This window comes from Pseudophryne corroboree, chromosome 8 (genome assembly GCF_028390025.1).
Source record: "Pseudophryne corroboree isolate aPseCor3 chromosome 8, aPseCor3.hap2, whole genome shotgun sequence".
In the NCBI taxonomy this organism is placed as follows: Eukaryota; Metazoa; Chordata; class Amphibia; order Anura; family Myobatrachidae; genus Pseudophryne; species Pseudophryne corroboree.
Window position 1 is genome coordinate 213,957,380 of NC_086451.1, and position 14,029 is coordinate 213,971,408.

A 14,029-nucleotide genomic window follows, 5' to 3' on the forward strand; every position below is an offset into this window, starting at 1 on the left:
TCGTCAATCCGACATAACATAACCCACATGGGCATTTTAGAAGATAAATAACGTGGTCCAATCGACAGTGTAGATGATACCTGATAAATATTTTTTTCCCTGTGTGGGGATGATACAAAAAGGAACCAGTGATCCTAGATCTGCACGTAGTGCACCCCCCGCAGGAAAAGCTGCCAGGTTTGGCCTGCATAAGCTGGATGTGGGACTTGTTCTGTTCGGGGAATGTCGTGGGTCTCATTAACAATTGTTTTAGGTTAGCCCCTCGTTTATATGCAACCATGGGAGCTGGTGTTTTTAGGAACGGCAAATTGCTGTCAGTGGCTATTATTGGCCAATGTTTCCGTAGGGCTTTTCTAGTGGCATTTGTAGAACTATCAAACTGAGTGGAACAGATCATACGATTATTGCGAGTAGCATTTCTAACCTGTTGTCCGTTAAAAATGCTATTCGCTTTATTGAGGCAACGTGTAAGAATACCTCTAGAGTACCCTCGCTCAAGAAAGCGAGAAGTAATTTCAGTACATTGCTGGTCTTTGAGTGTTGTGTTGGAATTGATCCTAATAGCTCTGAGATACTGGGATATGGGCAATCCCTCTTTAAGAGCTGGGGGATGGTGGCTATTTGCGTGCAGCGTCAGATTGCGATCCGTAGGTTTACGGTACATGGAGGTGTCCAGTCGATCACCAGTTCTGGTGATGCTGACATCCAGGAAATTGATATTAGTGGCAGATACAGAGTATGTGAACTTGATGGGACTATCTAATGCATTCAATTGGTTCACCATGTCAAGAAATTCAGACTCTGTGCCTTCCCAAAGCAAAAAGACGTCATCGATGAACCGTTTAAAGAAAGCAATCTTGTGCCCATATCTAGGCAGCAAATGAGTATTTTCATAATGCGCCATGAACAAATTTGCGTAAGCGGGGGCCAAATTAGACCCCATCGCTGTTCCGGCAATTTGGAGAAAATAATCATTTTTATACATAAAGTGGTTGCACGTCAGAACCAGTGAGGTCAATTCCAACACAAACTCGGTGGGGTAATCTTTGCAGGGAGAGCTGGAAAGGAATTTGCATATAACTTCCATACCTTGATGGTGTGGTATGACGGTATAGAGGGAACCTACATCCATTGTAGCCAAAAGAGTATGTTCACTAAGTTTGGTAAACTTACGTAGATGTGTGAGGAAATCCCCAGTGTCCTTTAAGTAACTGTCAGTTTTTAGTACCAAAGGCTGTAAGATACTGTCAACAAAGATAGCAATCGGCTGTAACAAAAAGCCTTCCGCGGCAATAATGGGTCTGCCGGGAGGATGAACTAATGTTTTATGAATCTTAGGCAGTGTATATAGGATAGGACACCTTGGTGAATTAGTAGTCAGATAATTTAATAGGTCCTCACTAATATACCCCTGCTCAAAACCTAACTTCAGAAATTGGTCGATCCTAGATTTAATTTTGGGAACCGGATTGGTGGCTAATTTCTGGTAGGTCATATCATCTGATAATTGTCGGTTGATCTCAATGTCATAGTCTGTCCAATCTTGGACGACTATTGCTCCTCCCTTATCCGCGGGACGGATGACTATATTAGGATAATCTCTTAGTGTTTTAAGTGCTTTCCTCTCAGCTGTGGAAAGATTATCAAACATTTTTTTAGGAGGCGAGATCTCGGAGTCTCTTTGGACTAACCGTAAATAGGTTTTGATGCTAGGGTTAGAGGATGGAGGATCGAATGTCGATTTAGGCCTGAATTCTGATTTCTCTTTATTAGTGGGTTTATTAGCAAAGAACTCCCGCAAACGGAGGGAACGGACAAATTTATACTGATCTATTGTTTTTTGAAATGAATTAATTCTGCACGTAGGAACGAAAGATAAACCTCGTGCAAGGAGTTTAGTTTCAGCTGGACTCAATTCTACACTAGATAGGTTAAAGACATTGTTACTTATTGTCTCCTCCTCCCTCTTCTCTTGGTACCCCCCCTCTCCTCGGGTGCGGTCTGTGCCGCTTCTTAGTACCCTGGAGCGGGTGGAGGAAGCCTCTCCTCCTCGATCTAAAAAACGAGTAGAGTCATTATTTCCTTCGTAATAATCAGTATCTGAGGTAGAGGCGGAGGAAGCAAAATCATGGGCGAATGGTTGGGCCCTTCGTCTAGTGTATTGTCTATTCTGACGTTCACTAGTATTATTTCCAAGTAACCAGCGATATACTGTATGAGTTTGGTAATCGTTGGTTACAGTGGACAATTTCTTCCGTTTGAAAGAAATTAGATCACGCTTATAGTTGTCCACCTGTGTCTGTAGGCGTTCGATCCAATTCTGGGTCTTATCATTCTGCAGCACGGCGGTGTGGGACTTGATGGTGATATCTACTTCAGTTGACAATTTCTTTAACTCAATGCCAACTTCCTCCACTACCAAGGTCATGAGGTCAAGCGCACATTTGTTCAATACTCCACACCACCGGCTGCAGAAGACAGGGTTGTTTCTTCCCAATGTTGGAACATTTGAGATACGGAAACCTCGGGCGATACATCATTAGCCTGTCTTGTAGGCTTTGTAGCATTTACTCAGTGGGTCTGGTTGTGATCTCTGAGCAGCAATCTTTTGAAGCGTGGTTTAGTCTATGTTAATTTTTCTAACTGGCACTTCCTGTGGTTGATCCTTAAATAGCTGTCAGCTGAGGCTGAACTACATGCAGCTCTCATTTGGCTCTGGACACTTGAACAGTGAGTATGGTTCTCCTGCAGCTACTCTCTGACATAGGACCATGGTTGGTGATCATTTCTTTTTTGCCTTTTAATTACAGATTTAGTGTTTGAAATATGCTTTGAGCCTTCAGCTGCCATGTGCTGTTCCTATAAATGACTAGGTATGATTTTCAATGGGTGGCCTTAGGTGTTTGCCTTATACCATTTAGTTATTTGTAATTTATCTAATAGGTTATCATTTCTTGCAGCATCTTCACTATGTTGAAAAAGCTATCTAGTACATCAGTGTGATCTGGTATGTTGTCCAGGTAACTACTTGTTGAGAAAGAATATTTACTCAGTGTAAGGTGATATCTAAGGGTGGAGGCGTCTCTAAATCACACATGGATTGAGATATTTTTTAAAGCACGATTTTGCTGTTTGGTGACAGTCCTTAGGGCCTGGGAGGCACTGGTGGTGCTGGTGTTGAATAATCTGGGTTCTTATACATATTAATTTTAATTGTTTCTGATTGTATAGGTGTTTTAAGTGCCAATCTTGATAAAGGTCCTCACATGGACCGAAACGTCGATGAAAAACGGCATCAACAGTGAACCTGAATAAAATTATATTGAATTTACAAGTGAATTCAGAGACTGATTTCTGGGCGTGAGTGCACCTTCCACCCAGGTGGTAGTTGCGGTATATTGGTGGCCTCTTTGGTCATTAGGAGCACCCGCCGTCGTTACCATATATTGATGAGAGTGCAGGACTTTCCAAGGATATGTTTGTTTGAACTATTTGCAGTTCTTACTTCCTGACACCCATCCAGCACACCGGATTGGACTTCTTCACCGATCACCACCATTACATCCGGGAATCTTATATGTTCTGTTTGTCGTTTCATGTTTAGTATGTCATTAGCTTAACCATAACCCTTGTTCAAATTTTCAGTCAATTAGTGTTATGACTCAAAGTGGGGTATATTTGTTGGACGATGGCCTACTGGCCCAAGCCGAGACTGGTATAGTTTCGTTTACTGACGAGGACACTGAAAAACTATTATTCGATAAATTAGAGTTTGAGGCCTTACCAGCTGAAACTCCTGTGGATTTATTTTACAAAGTGCTTAAACACAAACAAAGAGAGGTTGATTTGACTTTACATGGTCAATTTTTGTCGGAATACCTCAGGAGAAAGCAAATCCCCCGAGGTTTCCGTATCTCAAATGTTCCAACATTGGGAAGAAACAACCCTGTCTTCTGCAGCCGGTGGTGTGGAGTATTGAACAAATGTTCGCTTGACCTCATGACCTTGGTAGTGGAGGAAGTTGGCATTGAGTTAAAGAAATTGTCAACTGAAGTAGATATCACCATCAAGTCCCACACCGCCGTGCTGCAGAATGATAAGACCCAGAATTGGATCGAACGCCTACAGACACAGGTGGACAACTATAAGCGTGATCTAATTTCTTTCAAACGGAAGAAATTGTCCACTGTAACCAACGATTACCAAACTCATACAGTATATCGCTGGTTACTTGGAAATAATACTAGTGAACGTCAGAATAGACAATACACTAGACGAAGGGCCCAACCATTCGCCCATGATTTTGCTTCCTCCGCCTCTACCTCAGATACTGATTATTACGAAGGAAATAATGACTCTACTCGTTTTTTAGATCGAGGAGGAGAGGCTTCCTCCACCCGCTCCAGGGTACTAAGAAGCGGCACAGACCGCACCCGAGGAGAGGGGGGTACCAAGAGAAGAGGGAGGAGGAGACAATAAGTAACAATGTCTTTAACCTATCTAGTGTAGAATTGAGTCCAGCTGAAACTAAACTCCTTGCACGAGGTTTATCTTTCGTTCCTACGTGCAGAATTAATTCATTTAAAAAAACAATAGATCAGTATAAATTTGTCCGTTCCCTCCGTTTGCGGGAGTTCTTTGCTAATAAACCCACTAATAAAGAGAAATCAGAATTCAGGCCTAAATCGACATTCGATCCTCCATCCTCTAACCCTAGCATCAAAACCTATTTACGGTTAGTCCAAAGAGACTCCGAGATCTCGCCTCCTAAAAAAATGTTTGATAATCTTTCCACAGCTGAGAGGAAAGCACTTAAAACACTAAGAGATTCTCCTAATATAGTCATCCGTCCTGCGGATAAGGGAGGAGCAATAGTCGTCCAAGATTGGACAGACTATGACATTGAGATCAACCGACAATTATCAGATGATATGACCTACCAGAAATTAACCACCAATCCGGTTCCCAAAATTAAATCTAGGATCGACCAATTTCTGAAGTTAGGTTTTGAGCAGGGGTATATTAGTGAGGACCTATTAAATTATCTGACTACTAATTCACCAAGGTGTCCTATCCTATATACACTGCCTAAGATTCATAAAACATTAGTTCATCCTCCCGGCAGACCCATTATTGCCGCGGAAGGCTTTTTGTTACAGCCGATTGCTATCTTTGTTGACAGTATCTTACAGCCTTTGGTACTAAAAACTGACAGTTACTTAAAGGACACTGGGGATTTCCTCACACATCTACGTAAGTTTACCAAACTTAGTGAACATACTCTTTTGGCTACAATGGATGTAGGTTCCCTCTATACCGTCATACCACACCATCAAGGTATGGAAGTTATACGCAAATTCCTTTCCAGCTCTCCCTGCAAAGATTACCCCACCGAGTTTGTGTTGGAATTGACCTCACTGGTTCTGACGTGCAACCACTTTATGTATAAAAATGATTATTTTCTCCAAATTGCCGGAACTGCGATGGGGTCTAATTTGGCCCCCGCTTACGCAAATTTGTTCATGGCGCATTATGAAAATACTCATTTGCTGCCTAGATATGGGCACAAGATTGCTTTCTTTAAACGGTTCATCGATGACGTCTTTTTGCTTTGGGAAGGCACAGAGTCTGAATTTCTTGACATGGTGAACCAATTGAATGCATTAGATAGTCCCATCAAGTTCACATACTCTGTATCTGCCACTAATATCAATTTCCTGGATGTCAGCATCACCAGAACTGGTGATCGACTGGACACCTCCATGTACCGTAAACCTATGGATCGCAATCTGACGCTGCACGCAAATAGCCACCATCCCCCAGCTCTTAAAGAGGGATTGCCCATATCCCAGTATCTCAGAGCTATTAGGATCAATTCCAACCCAACACTCAAAGACCAGCAATGTACTGAAATTACTTCTCGCTTTCTTGAGCGAGGGTACTCTAGAGGTATTCTTACACGTTGCCTCAATAAAGCGAATAGCATTTTTAACGGACAACAGGTTAGAAATGCTACTCGCAATAATCGTATGATCTGTTCCACTCAGTTTGATAGTTCTACAAATGCCACTAGAAAAGCCCTACGGAAACATTGGCCAATAATAGCCACTGACAGCAATTTGCCGTTCCTAAAAACACCAGCTCCCATGGTTGCATATAAACGAGGGGCTAACCTAAAACAATTGTTAATGAGACCCACGACATTCCCCGAACAGAACAAGTCCCACATCCAGCTTATGCAGGCCAAACCTGGCAGCTTTTCCTGCGGGGGGTGCACTACGTGCAGATCTATGATCACTGGTTCCTTTTTGTATCATCCCCACACAGGGAAAAAAATATTTATCAGGTATCATCTACACTGTCGATTGGACCACGTTATTTATCTTCTAAAATGCCCATGTGGGTTATGTTATGTCGGATTGACGACGCGTCCTTTTCGCGACCGGATGGCCAACCATCGGTCATCTATACATACGGCCCTTAATGTGGGTTCTTCTGATAAACCCGTAGCACGACATTTCGTGTCAGTTAGACACCAAGTATCTGCCCTGAAGTGCCAGCTTATCGATTGGGTACCTCCACCCACAAGTGGAGGTGATCGTACCCTATTGCTCAAACAGAGGGAAAGTTTTTGGATACACAAACTCAACACGGTGTCTCCAAGGGGCCTCAATGAGGCCAACCCCCTTAACATTTTTCTTTAGAGTCCAATTCCTTTTCGGATGTTGGATTCTATTGAAGATGTCTTGTGTTTTGAGGACGAAGAGCATTCTGATATGATTATCATATAAGGAGTGGGTCTGAACTTGTGTTTTTATGTTTTATGTTTTATGTTTTTTATGTATGTTTTTTCTATGTATAGTGATTAAGAAAGTAAGGGCATCTATTTATGTGTCTTTGCTTATGTTTTACATGTTTTTTATGTTTCCCGGAGCCATCCCAGGTCCTTGACATGTCATGAGGGCTCATTGAATCCAATGATCGCACCACCCCCTGTACCCTTGACCACCTATTATCACTAAAACTTTTTTGCTATAATATTATACTAATGTAGTATTCAATATGTTCTATTGACTAGATGTATGTCGGTTTAGATGTATTGGGTGAGTGTGGTCATTGGATCTGGGGCCCTCTTATTATCCTATTTTCTTATTGACATATACGTGACGTTTCTGGTGATTGACAGCCTCCACATGGGCTAGCCCAGTATAGTGTATGATGTCACTTCCGGCTAAGCGGATAGTAGTTGTGATCCCCACGTTCTCTCAAGTTATGTGCGGACTGGATTATTGAACTTCTAACCCGGGTGGATGTTCGCCATTTGTGAGCACCCCTCATCTAGTTACACATTTTTTCTATGAGTATATAGTCCGTTGGTGAGCCGAGCAACGGCTTCTCCTTCAAGTGGAACGCAGGGACTTCCCGCCGGTGGAACGCAGAGTAGCGGTACTTCCGCTGAGTGGAACGCAGGGACTTCCTGCCGGTGGAACGCAAAAGACGCGTCTCCGGCTTTTGCCACGTTAAACTACAAAATTTTACCATATTTAAGTCGCTTATCCTAGCGATACATCATTAGCCTGTCTTGTAGGCTTTGTAGCATTTACTCAGTGGGTCTGGTTGTGATCTCTGAGCAGCAATCTTTTGAAGCGTGGTTTAGTCTATATGTTAATTTTTCTAATTGGCACTTCCTGTGGTTGATCCTTAAATAGCTGTCAGCTGAGGCTGAACTACATGCAGCTCTCATTTGGCTCTGGACACTTGAACAGTGAGTATGGTTCTCCTGCAGCTACTCTCTGACATAGGACCATGGTTGGTGATCATTTCTTTTTTGCCTTTTAATTACAGATTTAGTGTTTGAAATATGCTTTGAGCCTTCAGCTGCCATGTGCTGTTCCTATAAATGACTAGGTATGATTTTCAATGGGTGGCCTTAGGTGTTTGCCTTATACCATTTAGTTATTTGTAATTTATCTAATAGGTTATCATTTCTTGCAGCATCTTCACTATGTTGAAAAAGCTATCTAGTACATCAGTGTGATCTGGTATGTTGTCCAGGTAACTACTTGTTGAGAAAGAATATTTACTCAGTGTAAGGTGATATCTAAGGGTGGAGGCGTCTCTAAATCACACATGGATTGAGATATTTTTTAAAGCACGATTTTGCTGTTTGGTGACAGTCCTTAGGGCCTGGGAGGCACTGGTGGTGCTGGTGTTGAATAATCTGGGTTCTTATACATATTAATTTTAATTGTTTCTGATTGTATAGGTGTTTTAAGTGCCAATCTTGATAAAGGTCCTCACATGGACCGAAACGTCGATGAAAAACGGCATCAACAGTGAACCTGAATAAAATTATATTGAATTTACAAGTGAATTCAGAGACTGATTTCTGGGCGTGAGTGCACCTTCCACCCAGGTGGTAGTTGCGGTATATTGGTGGCCTCTTTGGTCATTAGGAGCACCCGCCGTCGTTACCATATATTGATGAGAGTGCAGGACTTTCCAAGGATATATATATATATATATATATATAGTATAGAATAAAATAAAATATTTAATGTATTCTGGTTTATCTATATCCACATAGATTGGCAGGAGGATGTGTACACTGCCAGTACTACATCCATATTCTGCCCCACCAGTACAAGCTTGGCTTGTATGTTAATGGAGATCTTATATTGATCATATATGTTATAATCACTTGTTTTATATGTCCAGGTATACATATAGAGGGACTGGAATTATGCTACCATGGTGCCTGACTGTGTTAGATTGAAAAAGCATAGATTGTGGTGATCCTGCTGTTAGTGATTGTTCGGAACTGAACAATTTCCGTACTACTAACACTTGGTTTTCCCTGGGGTCCCCCCCTCAGGTACTAACCTAGCCCACCACCGCTTAGCTTCCAAGATCGGGCGAGGTTGGGCATAGGCGGTGAGGTATGGTCGTAGATGAAATGACAGAATTGTATCTCCGATACACTAATGAGAGTGTACCAGAGGGAAAGAGGGGGATGGGGATAATAGAGATGGATCTGCTGTCCGTGTTAGACTGGGATTAACCAGAATCACGAATGAGAGTCCGAAAATATAGAAGGAATGTACACATAGAGTAAAGTCAGGCACAGTATGGCAAAATTGCCAAAGGTTATAACTGTGATGTCCCAATTAAAGTGTAAACAGATACTGCCGTAATAGGCTGTCCAGATTATTTCCAAAGAAATCCCTGTTTTCATACAATATTGAGGATTATGTGGTTAATTGCCAGTTTGCAACATCTATGCATGTGTCTTAGCAGAGGTGATAGAAACAGATACTGATAATAATTAGGACATGCGTAAGTATTATACTGATTTAATTCTTTGCTGGCAGGTTTCATTTATAGTGTAAATATACATGTGGTTCAAATATGAGATCACATGTGCTAAGGGCAGTAAATTTGTGAGTTTAATGCCAGCAGGCAGAAATTATCCGCACTTGGCACTAATACTTTATGCTGTATTGATTATAACATAATTAATAGGGTGAAGCTTAAATTATAGTGTAAATATACATGATTCAACATGGGATCACATACACAAAACACAGTAAATTTGTAGGCTCTATGTCAGCAGACATAGGATATCCCCATTTAGCAGTATATTATGGTTGGTCAAATTGCTATAAGTACAAAATACTGGTGGCGTGGACAAATGGAAATCCTGCTGTGGATAGGATGCAATCAGATTGAAGGGAAGACACGTTTCCCCTGTGTACAACGGGCTTGTTCACTTCCAATTGTAATCCGGTTAGTGCCAGGAAGCTGTTTAAAAACCTTAGTGTCCCAGGGATTAACCAATCACAGCGGTGTCTGTTTGATGATTGCTATTGAGCGGAAGTCGTCATGCTCGGTGTAATCGGCATGATGTTGTGCACAAATTAACATGAAAGAGGGTTCCTAGCCGGGCGGAAGCGGCACCTCACTTACGGTCGTTGCCACGCAACGAACAATACTATTGTCGCTGCCATGACAACGCGGCAACGTAGCGACATTCAGAGCCAGGCAGACAGTCCCTCCTATTGCTTTTGACATGATAGATAAGTGCTGCGGTTACACATTGCTAGTATTGTGGATGACCTCTAATGGTCAGTATAGAAGTGGCGATAGTTCTTGCCATATCAAGTGGAGGTGAGTCCTCGCCTCAGGTCGTTGCCCCGCAACGAATAGTGGGGCAGATGTATTTACTTAGAGAAGCCATAAGGAAGTGATAAACCAGTGATATATGCAAGGTGATAAAGGCACCAGCCAATCAGCTCCAATATGTAAATTAACAGTTAGGATGTGATTGGCTGCTGCCTTTATCACCTTGCACATATCACTGGTTTATCACTTCCTTATGCCTTCTCCAGGTTAATACATCTGCCCCATTATTATTATTATCGCTGCCATGGCAACGCGGCTACACAGTGGAAATTAGAACTAATCAGAAGTGCCGTCTATTGCTTAGAACAAGTTGCTAGGTTTATGACATCAATTATTGGTCCTGACAGCAGCATATTATCCATGTCACGGGGCACGAGGTGGATCCTGACGGTATATTCTGTATGGTTATGCTAGTGAGAACTGATTGATTACCTCTATCATATTGCGTCTGTGCATTGTTAGAATTATAATCCATCCATCATTGATTGTATTATGCCATTACTGGCTGTGATCGTACCCTCATGGGATTCTAGAGAAACTATCGGTATGAGAAAATTATTCTAAAAACATTATAATGTGGCAAAAAATATATAATATCATAAAGTTAATAATAAAACAGAGGATCTCTGTATACTTTTATTGTTTAAATCATGGGGCAGTTCTAATTTATGCCATTGTCCTATCAATTATTTTTTTTGTGTGTTATTAAGTTATTTACATGGGGAATATGGTAAGCAGTGTAACTCGTTTCTACCCTTGAGGTGCATACTGTGGATATGGTCAAACACAACAGCATGTATCATGTGTTCTCTGCTTCTTGTCCAAGGTCCTACAGAGTAAGGCTAAGTAGATTTATTTATCATACCCGGCTAGAGGTATTAGATATAAAATTCTCAGATAAATCCCTCGAGCTCAAATTTGCGCCTGTTGGATTTAGACATATCAGCTGACTTATACGTGTTCTTAAGTATTAGGTTCTTAAATTATTTACATAGGGAATATGGTAAGCAGTGTAACTCATTTCTACCCTTATGGTGCATACTGTGGATATGGTCAAACACAACAGCATGTATCGTGTTCTCTGCTCTTGTCCAAGGTCCTGCAGAATAAGGCTAAGTAGATTTATTTATCATACTCGGTTAGAGTTATTAGATATAAAATTCTCAGATAAATCCTTCAAGCTCAAATTTGCGCCCATTAGATTTAGACATATGAGCTAACTTATATGTGTTCTTAAATATTGGGTGATAAGGAAACAATAGTGTTGGTAAAGTGTTAATAAATAAATCATTAATACATTGTCTTAAAAGTGAGTGGGTCAGGTGACCCTTAAATAACGTGGTACTGACAAGTGAATAGAAACAGAAATGCCAATGTCAGCGACAAAAAATGTGTTGTGAAAGATTGGTAAACAATTCCCCTCACTTTGTGAGTGATTGATTAATGAAAATCTTTGTTAAGTTACTGGGTTGGAATGTGTGTGGCTGGTGATGGGCTGGTGGGAGGGAAGTGATAAAAGGTGTATATTTCAGTGAGTTTAGGAACCCAGGGGCAGATGTATCAATCTGGAGAAGGCATAAGGAAGTGATAAACCAGTGATATGTGCAAGGTGATAAAGGCAGCAGCCAATCAGATCCTAACTGTTAATTTACATATTGGAGCTGATTGGCTGGTGCCTGTAGCACCTTGCACATATCACTGGTTTATCACTTCCTTATGCCTTCTCCAGGTTAATACATCTGCCCCCCTATTCGTTGCGGGGCAACGACCTGAGGCGAGGACTCGCCTCCACTTGATATGGCAAGATCTATCGCCACTTCTATTCTGACCATTAGAGGTCATCCACAATACTAGCAATGTGTAACCGCAGCACTTATCTAGCAACCAGCAGTGGCCCCTTTGCAATCTTTGCAGAAACGGGCAGTACGTCAAAGACGACCTATCAGTTTCCATCGTAATATGCCCCAAGATTGATCCCTTACATCATAACTGACATGGACAACATCATGGGTACATGATCAGAAACCCAGTACCATGTCCTAAGCAATAGGCAGGACCGGTTGGCTGGCTCTTATTCTTACTATGTTGCCATGACAGCGACAACGGCATTGTCCATTACGTGGCAACAACCGGAAGGGAGGACTCGTCTCCGCCCGGCTCACTAAGTGAAAATTCTCGCTTTTGGACAACAGAATGCGGACATGATCAGAAACCTAGCACCATGTCAAAAGCGATAGGCGGGACTGTCTGGCTGGCTCTGAATGTCGCCGCGTTGCCATGGCAGCGACAATAGTATTGTTCGTTGCGTGGCAATGACCGGAAGTTAGGTGGCGCTTCCGCCCGGCTAGGAACCCTCTTTCATGTTAATTTGTGCACAACATCATGCCGATTACACCGAGCATGACGACTTCCGCCCAATAGCAATCATCAAACAGACACCGCTGTGATTGGTTAATCCCTGGGACACTAAGGGTTTTAAACAGCTTCCTGGCACTAACCGGATTAAAATTGGAAGTGAACAAGCCCGTTGTACACGGGGGAAACGCGTCTTCCCTTCAATCTGATTGCATCCTTCCTATCCACAGCAGGATTTCCATTTGTCCACAAGCCTGCCCAGGGATCTGGGCAGCCACCGGTATTTTGTACTTATAGCAATTTGACCAACCATAATATACTGCTAAATGGGGATATCCTATGTCTGCTGACATAGAGCCTACAAATTTACTGTTTTGTGTATGTGATCCCATGTTGAATCATGTATATTTACACTATAATTTAAGATTCACACTATTAATTATGTTATAATGTATACAGCGTAAAGTATTAGTGCCAAGTGCGGATAATTTCTGCCTGCTGGCATTAAACTCACAAATTTACTGCCCTTAGCACATGTGATCTCATATTTGAACCACATGTATATTTACACTATAAATGAAACCTGCCAGCAAAGAATTAAATCAGTATAATACTTAAGGTGGGTACACACTAATAGATATATCTGCAGATCAATTGATCTGCAGATATATCTATGTACGGATCAGGCAGTGTGCTGTGCATACACTCTGCCCGATCCGTCGGGGGACTGACGTCATGAACTGGGCGGGCGCCCGCCCGCCCAGTTCAGCTGTCAATCACCGCCGGCCGCTGCAGCATGTGTACGGGCGGTCGGATGACTGCCCCGTACACACACAGCGACGCGTCAATATATCGTTAGATATATTTGCCGTCGGCTGTGCTGAGCGGCCGACGCGATACGTCTGTGAACGACGGAGTTCACAGACGTATCGGCCGTACACACACTGGCCGACGGTCCCGCGATATATCGGCCGTTCAAGAGAACGGCCGATATATCGACCAGTGTGTACGGGCCTTTACGCATGTCCTAATTATTATCAGTATCTGTTTCTATCACCTCTGCTAAGACACATGCATAGATGTTGCAAACTGGTAATTAACCACATAATCCTCAATATTGTATGAAAACAGGGATTTCTTTGGAAATAATCTGGACAGCCTATTACGGCAGTATCTGTTTACACTTTAATTGGGACACCACAGTTATAACCTTTGGCAATTTTGCCATACTGTGCCTGACTTTACTCTATGTGTACATTCCTTCTATATTTTCGGACTCTCATTCGTGATTCTGGTTAATCCCAGTCTAACACGGACAGCAGATCCATCTCTATTATCCCCATCCCCCTCTTTCCCTCTGGTACACTCTCATTAGTGTATCGGAGATACATTTCTGTCATTTCATCTACGACCATACCTCACCGCCTATGCCCAACCTCGCCCGATCTTGGAAGCTAAGCGGTGGTGGGCTAGGTTAGTACCTGAGGGGGGG

The 14,029-nt window shown here is 42.3% G+C and overlaps 1 protein-coding gene and 2 long non-coding RNA genes across 3 annotated transcripts in view; all 3 read left to right on the forward strand.

Annotated features, from left to right (window-relative positions):
* Positions 1-14,029, forward strand: part of AR (androgen receptor) — a 755,291-nt gene that overhangs the window by 658,578 nt on the left and 82,684 nt on the right. The window lies entirely within an intron of this gene.
* On the forward strand, positions 2,811-3,334 carry LOC134948829 (uncharacterized). The gene is made up of 3 exons (XR_010183039.1): positions 2,811-2,873; positions 2,961-3,020; positions 3,232-3,334. It is a non-coding gene; the product is annotated as an uncharacterized LOC134948829 (long non-coding RNA).
* Positions 7,846-8,369, forward strand: LOC134948828 (uncharacterized). The gene is made up of 3 exons (XR_010183038.1): positions 7,846-7,908; positions 7,996-8,055; positions 8,267-8,369. It is a non-coding gene; the product is annotated as an uncharacterized LOC134948828 (long non-coding RNA).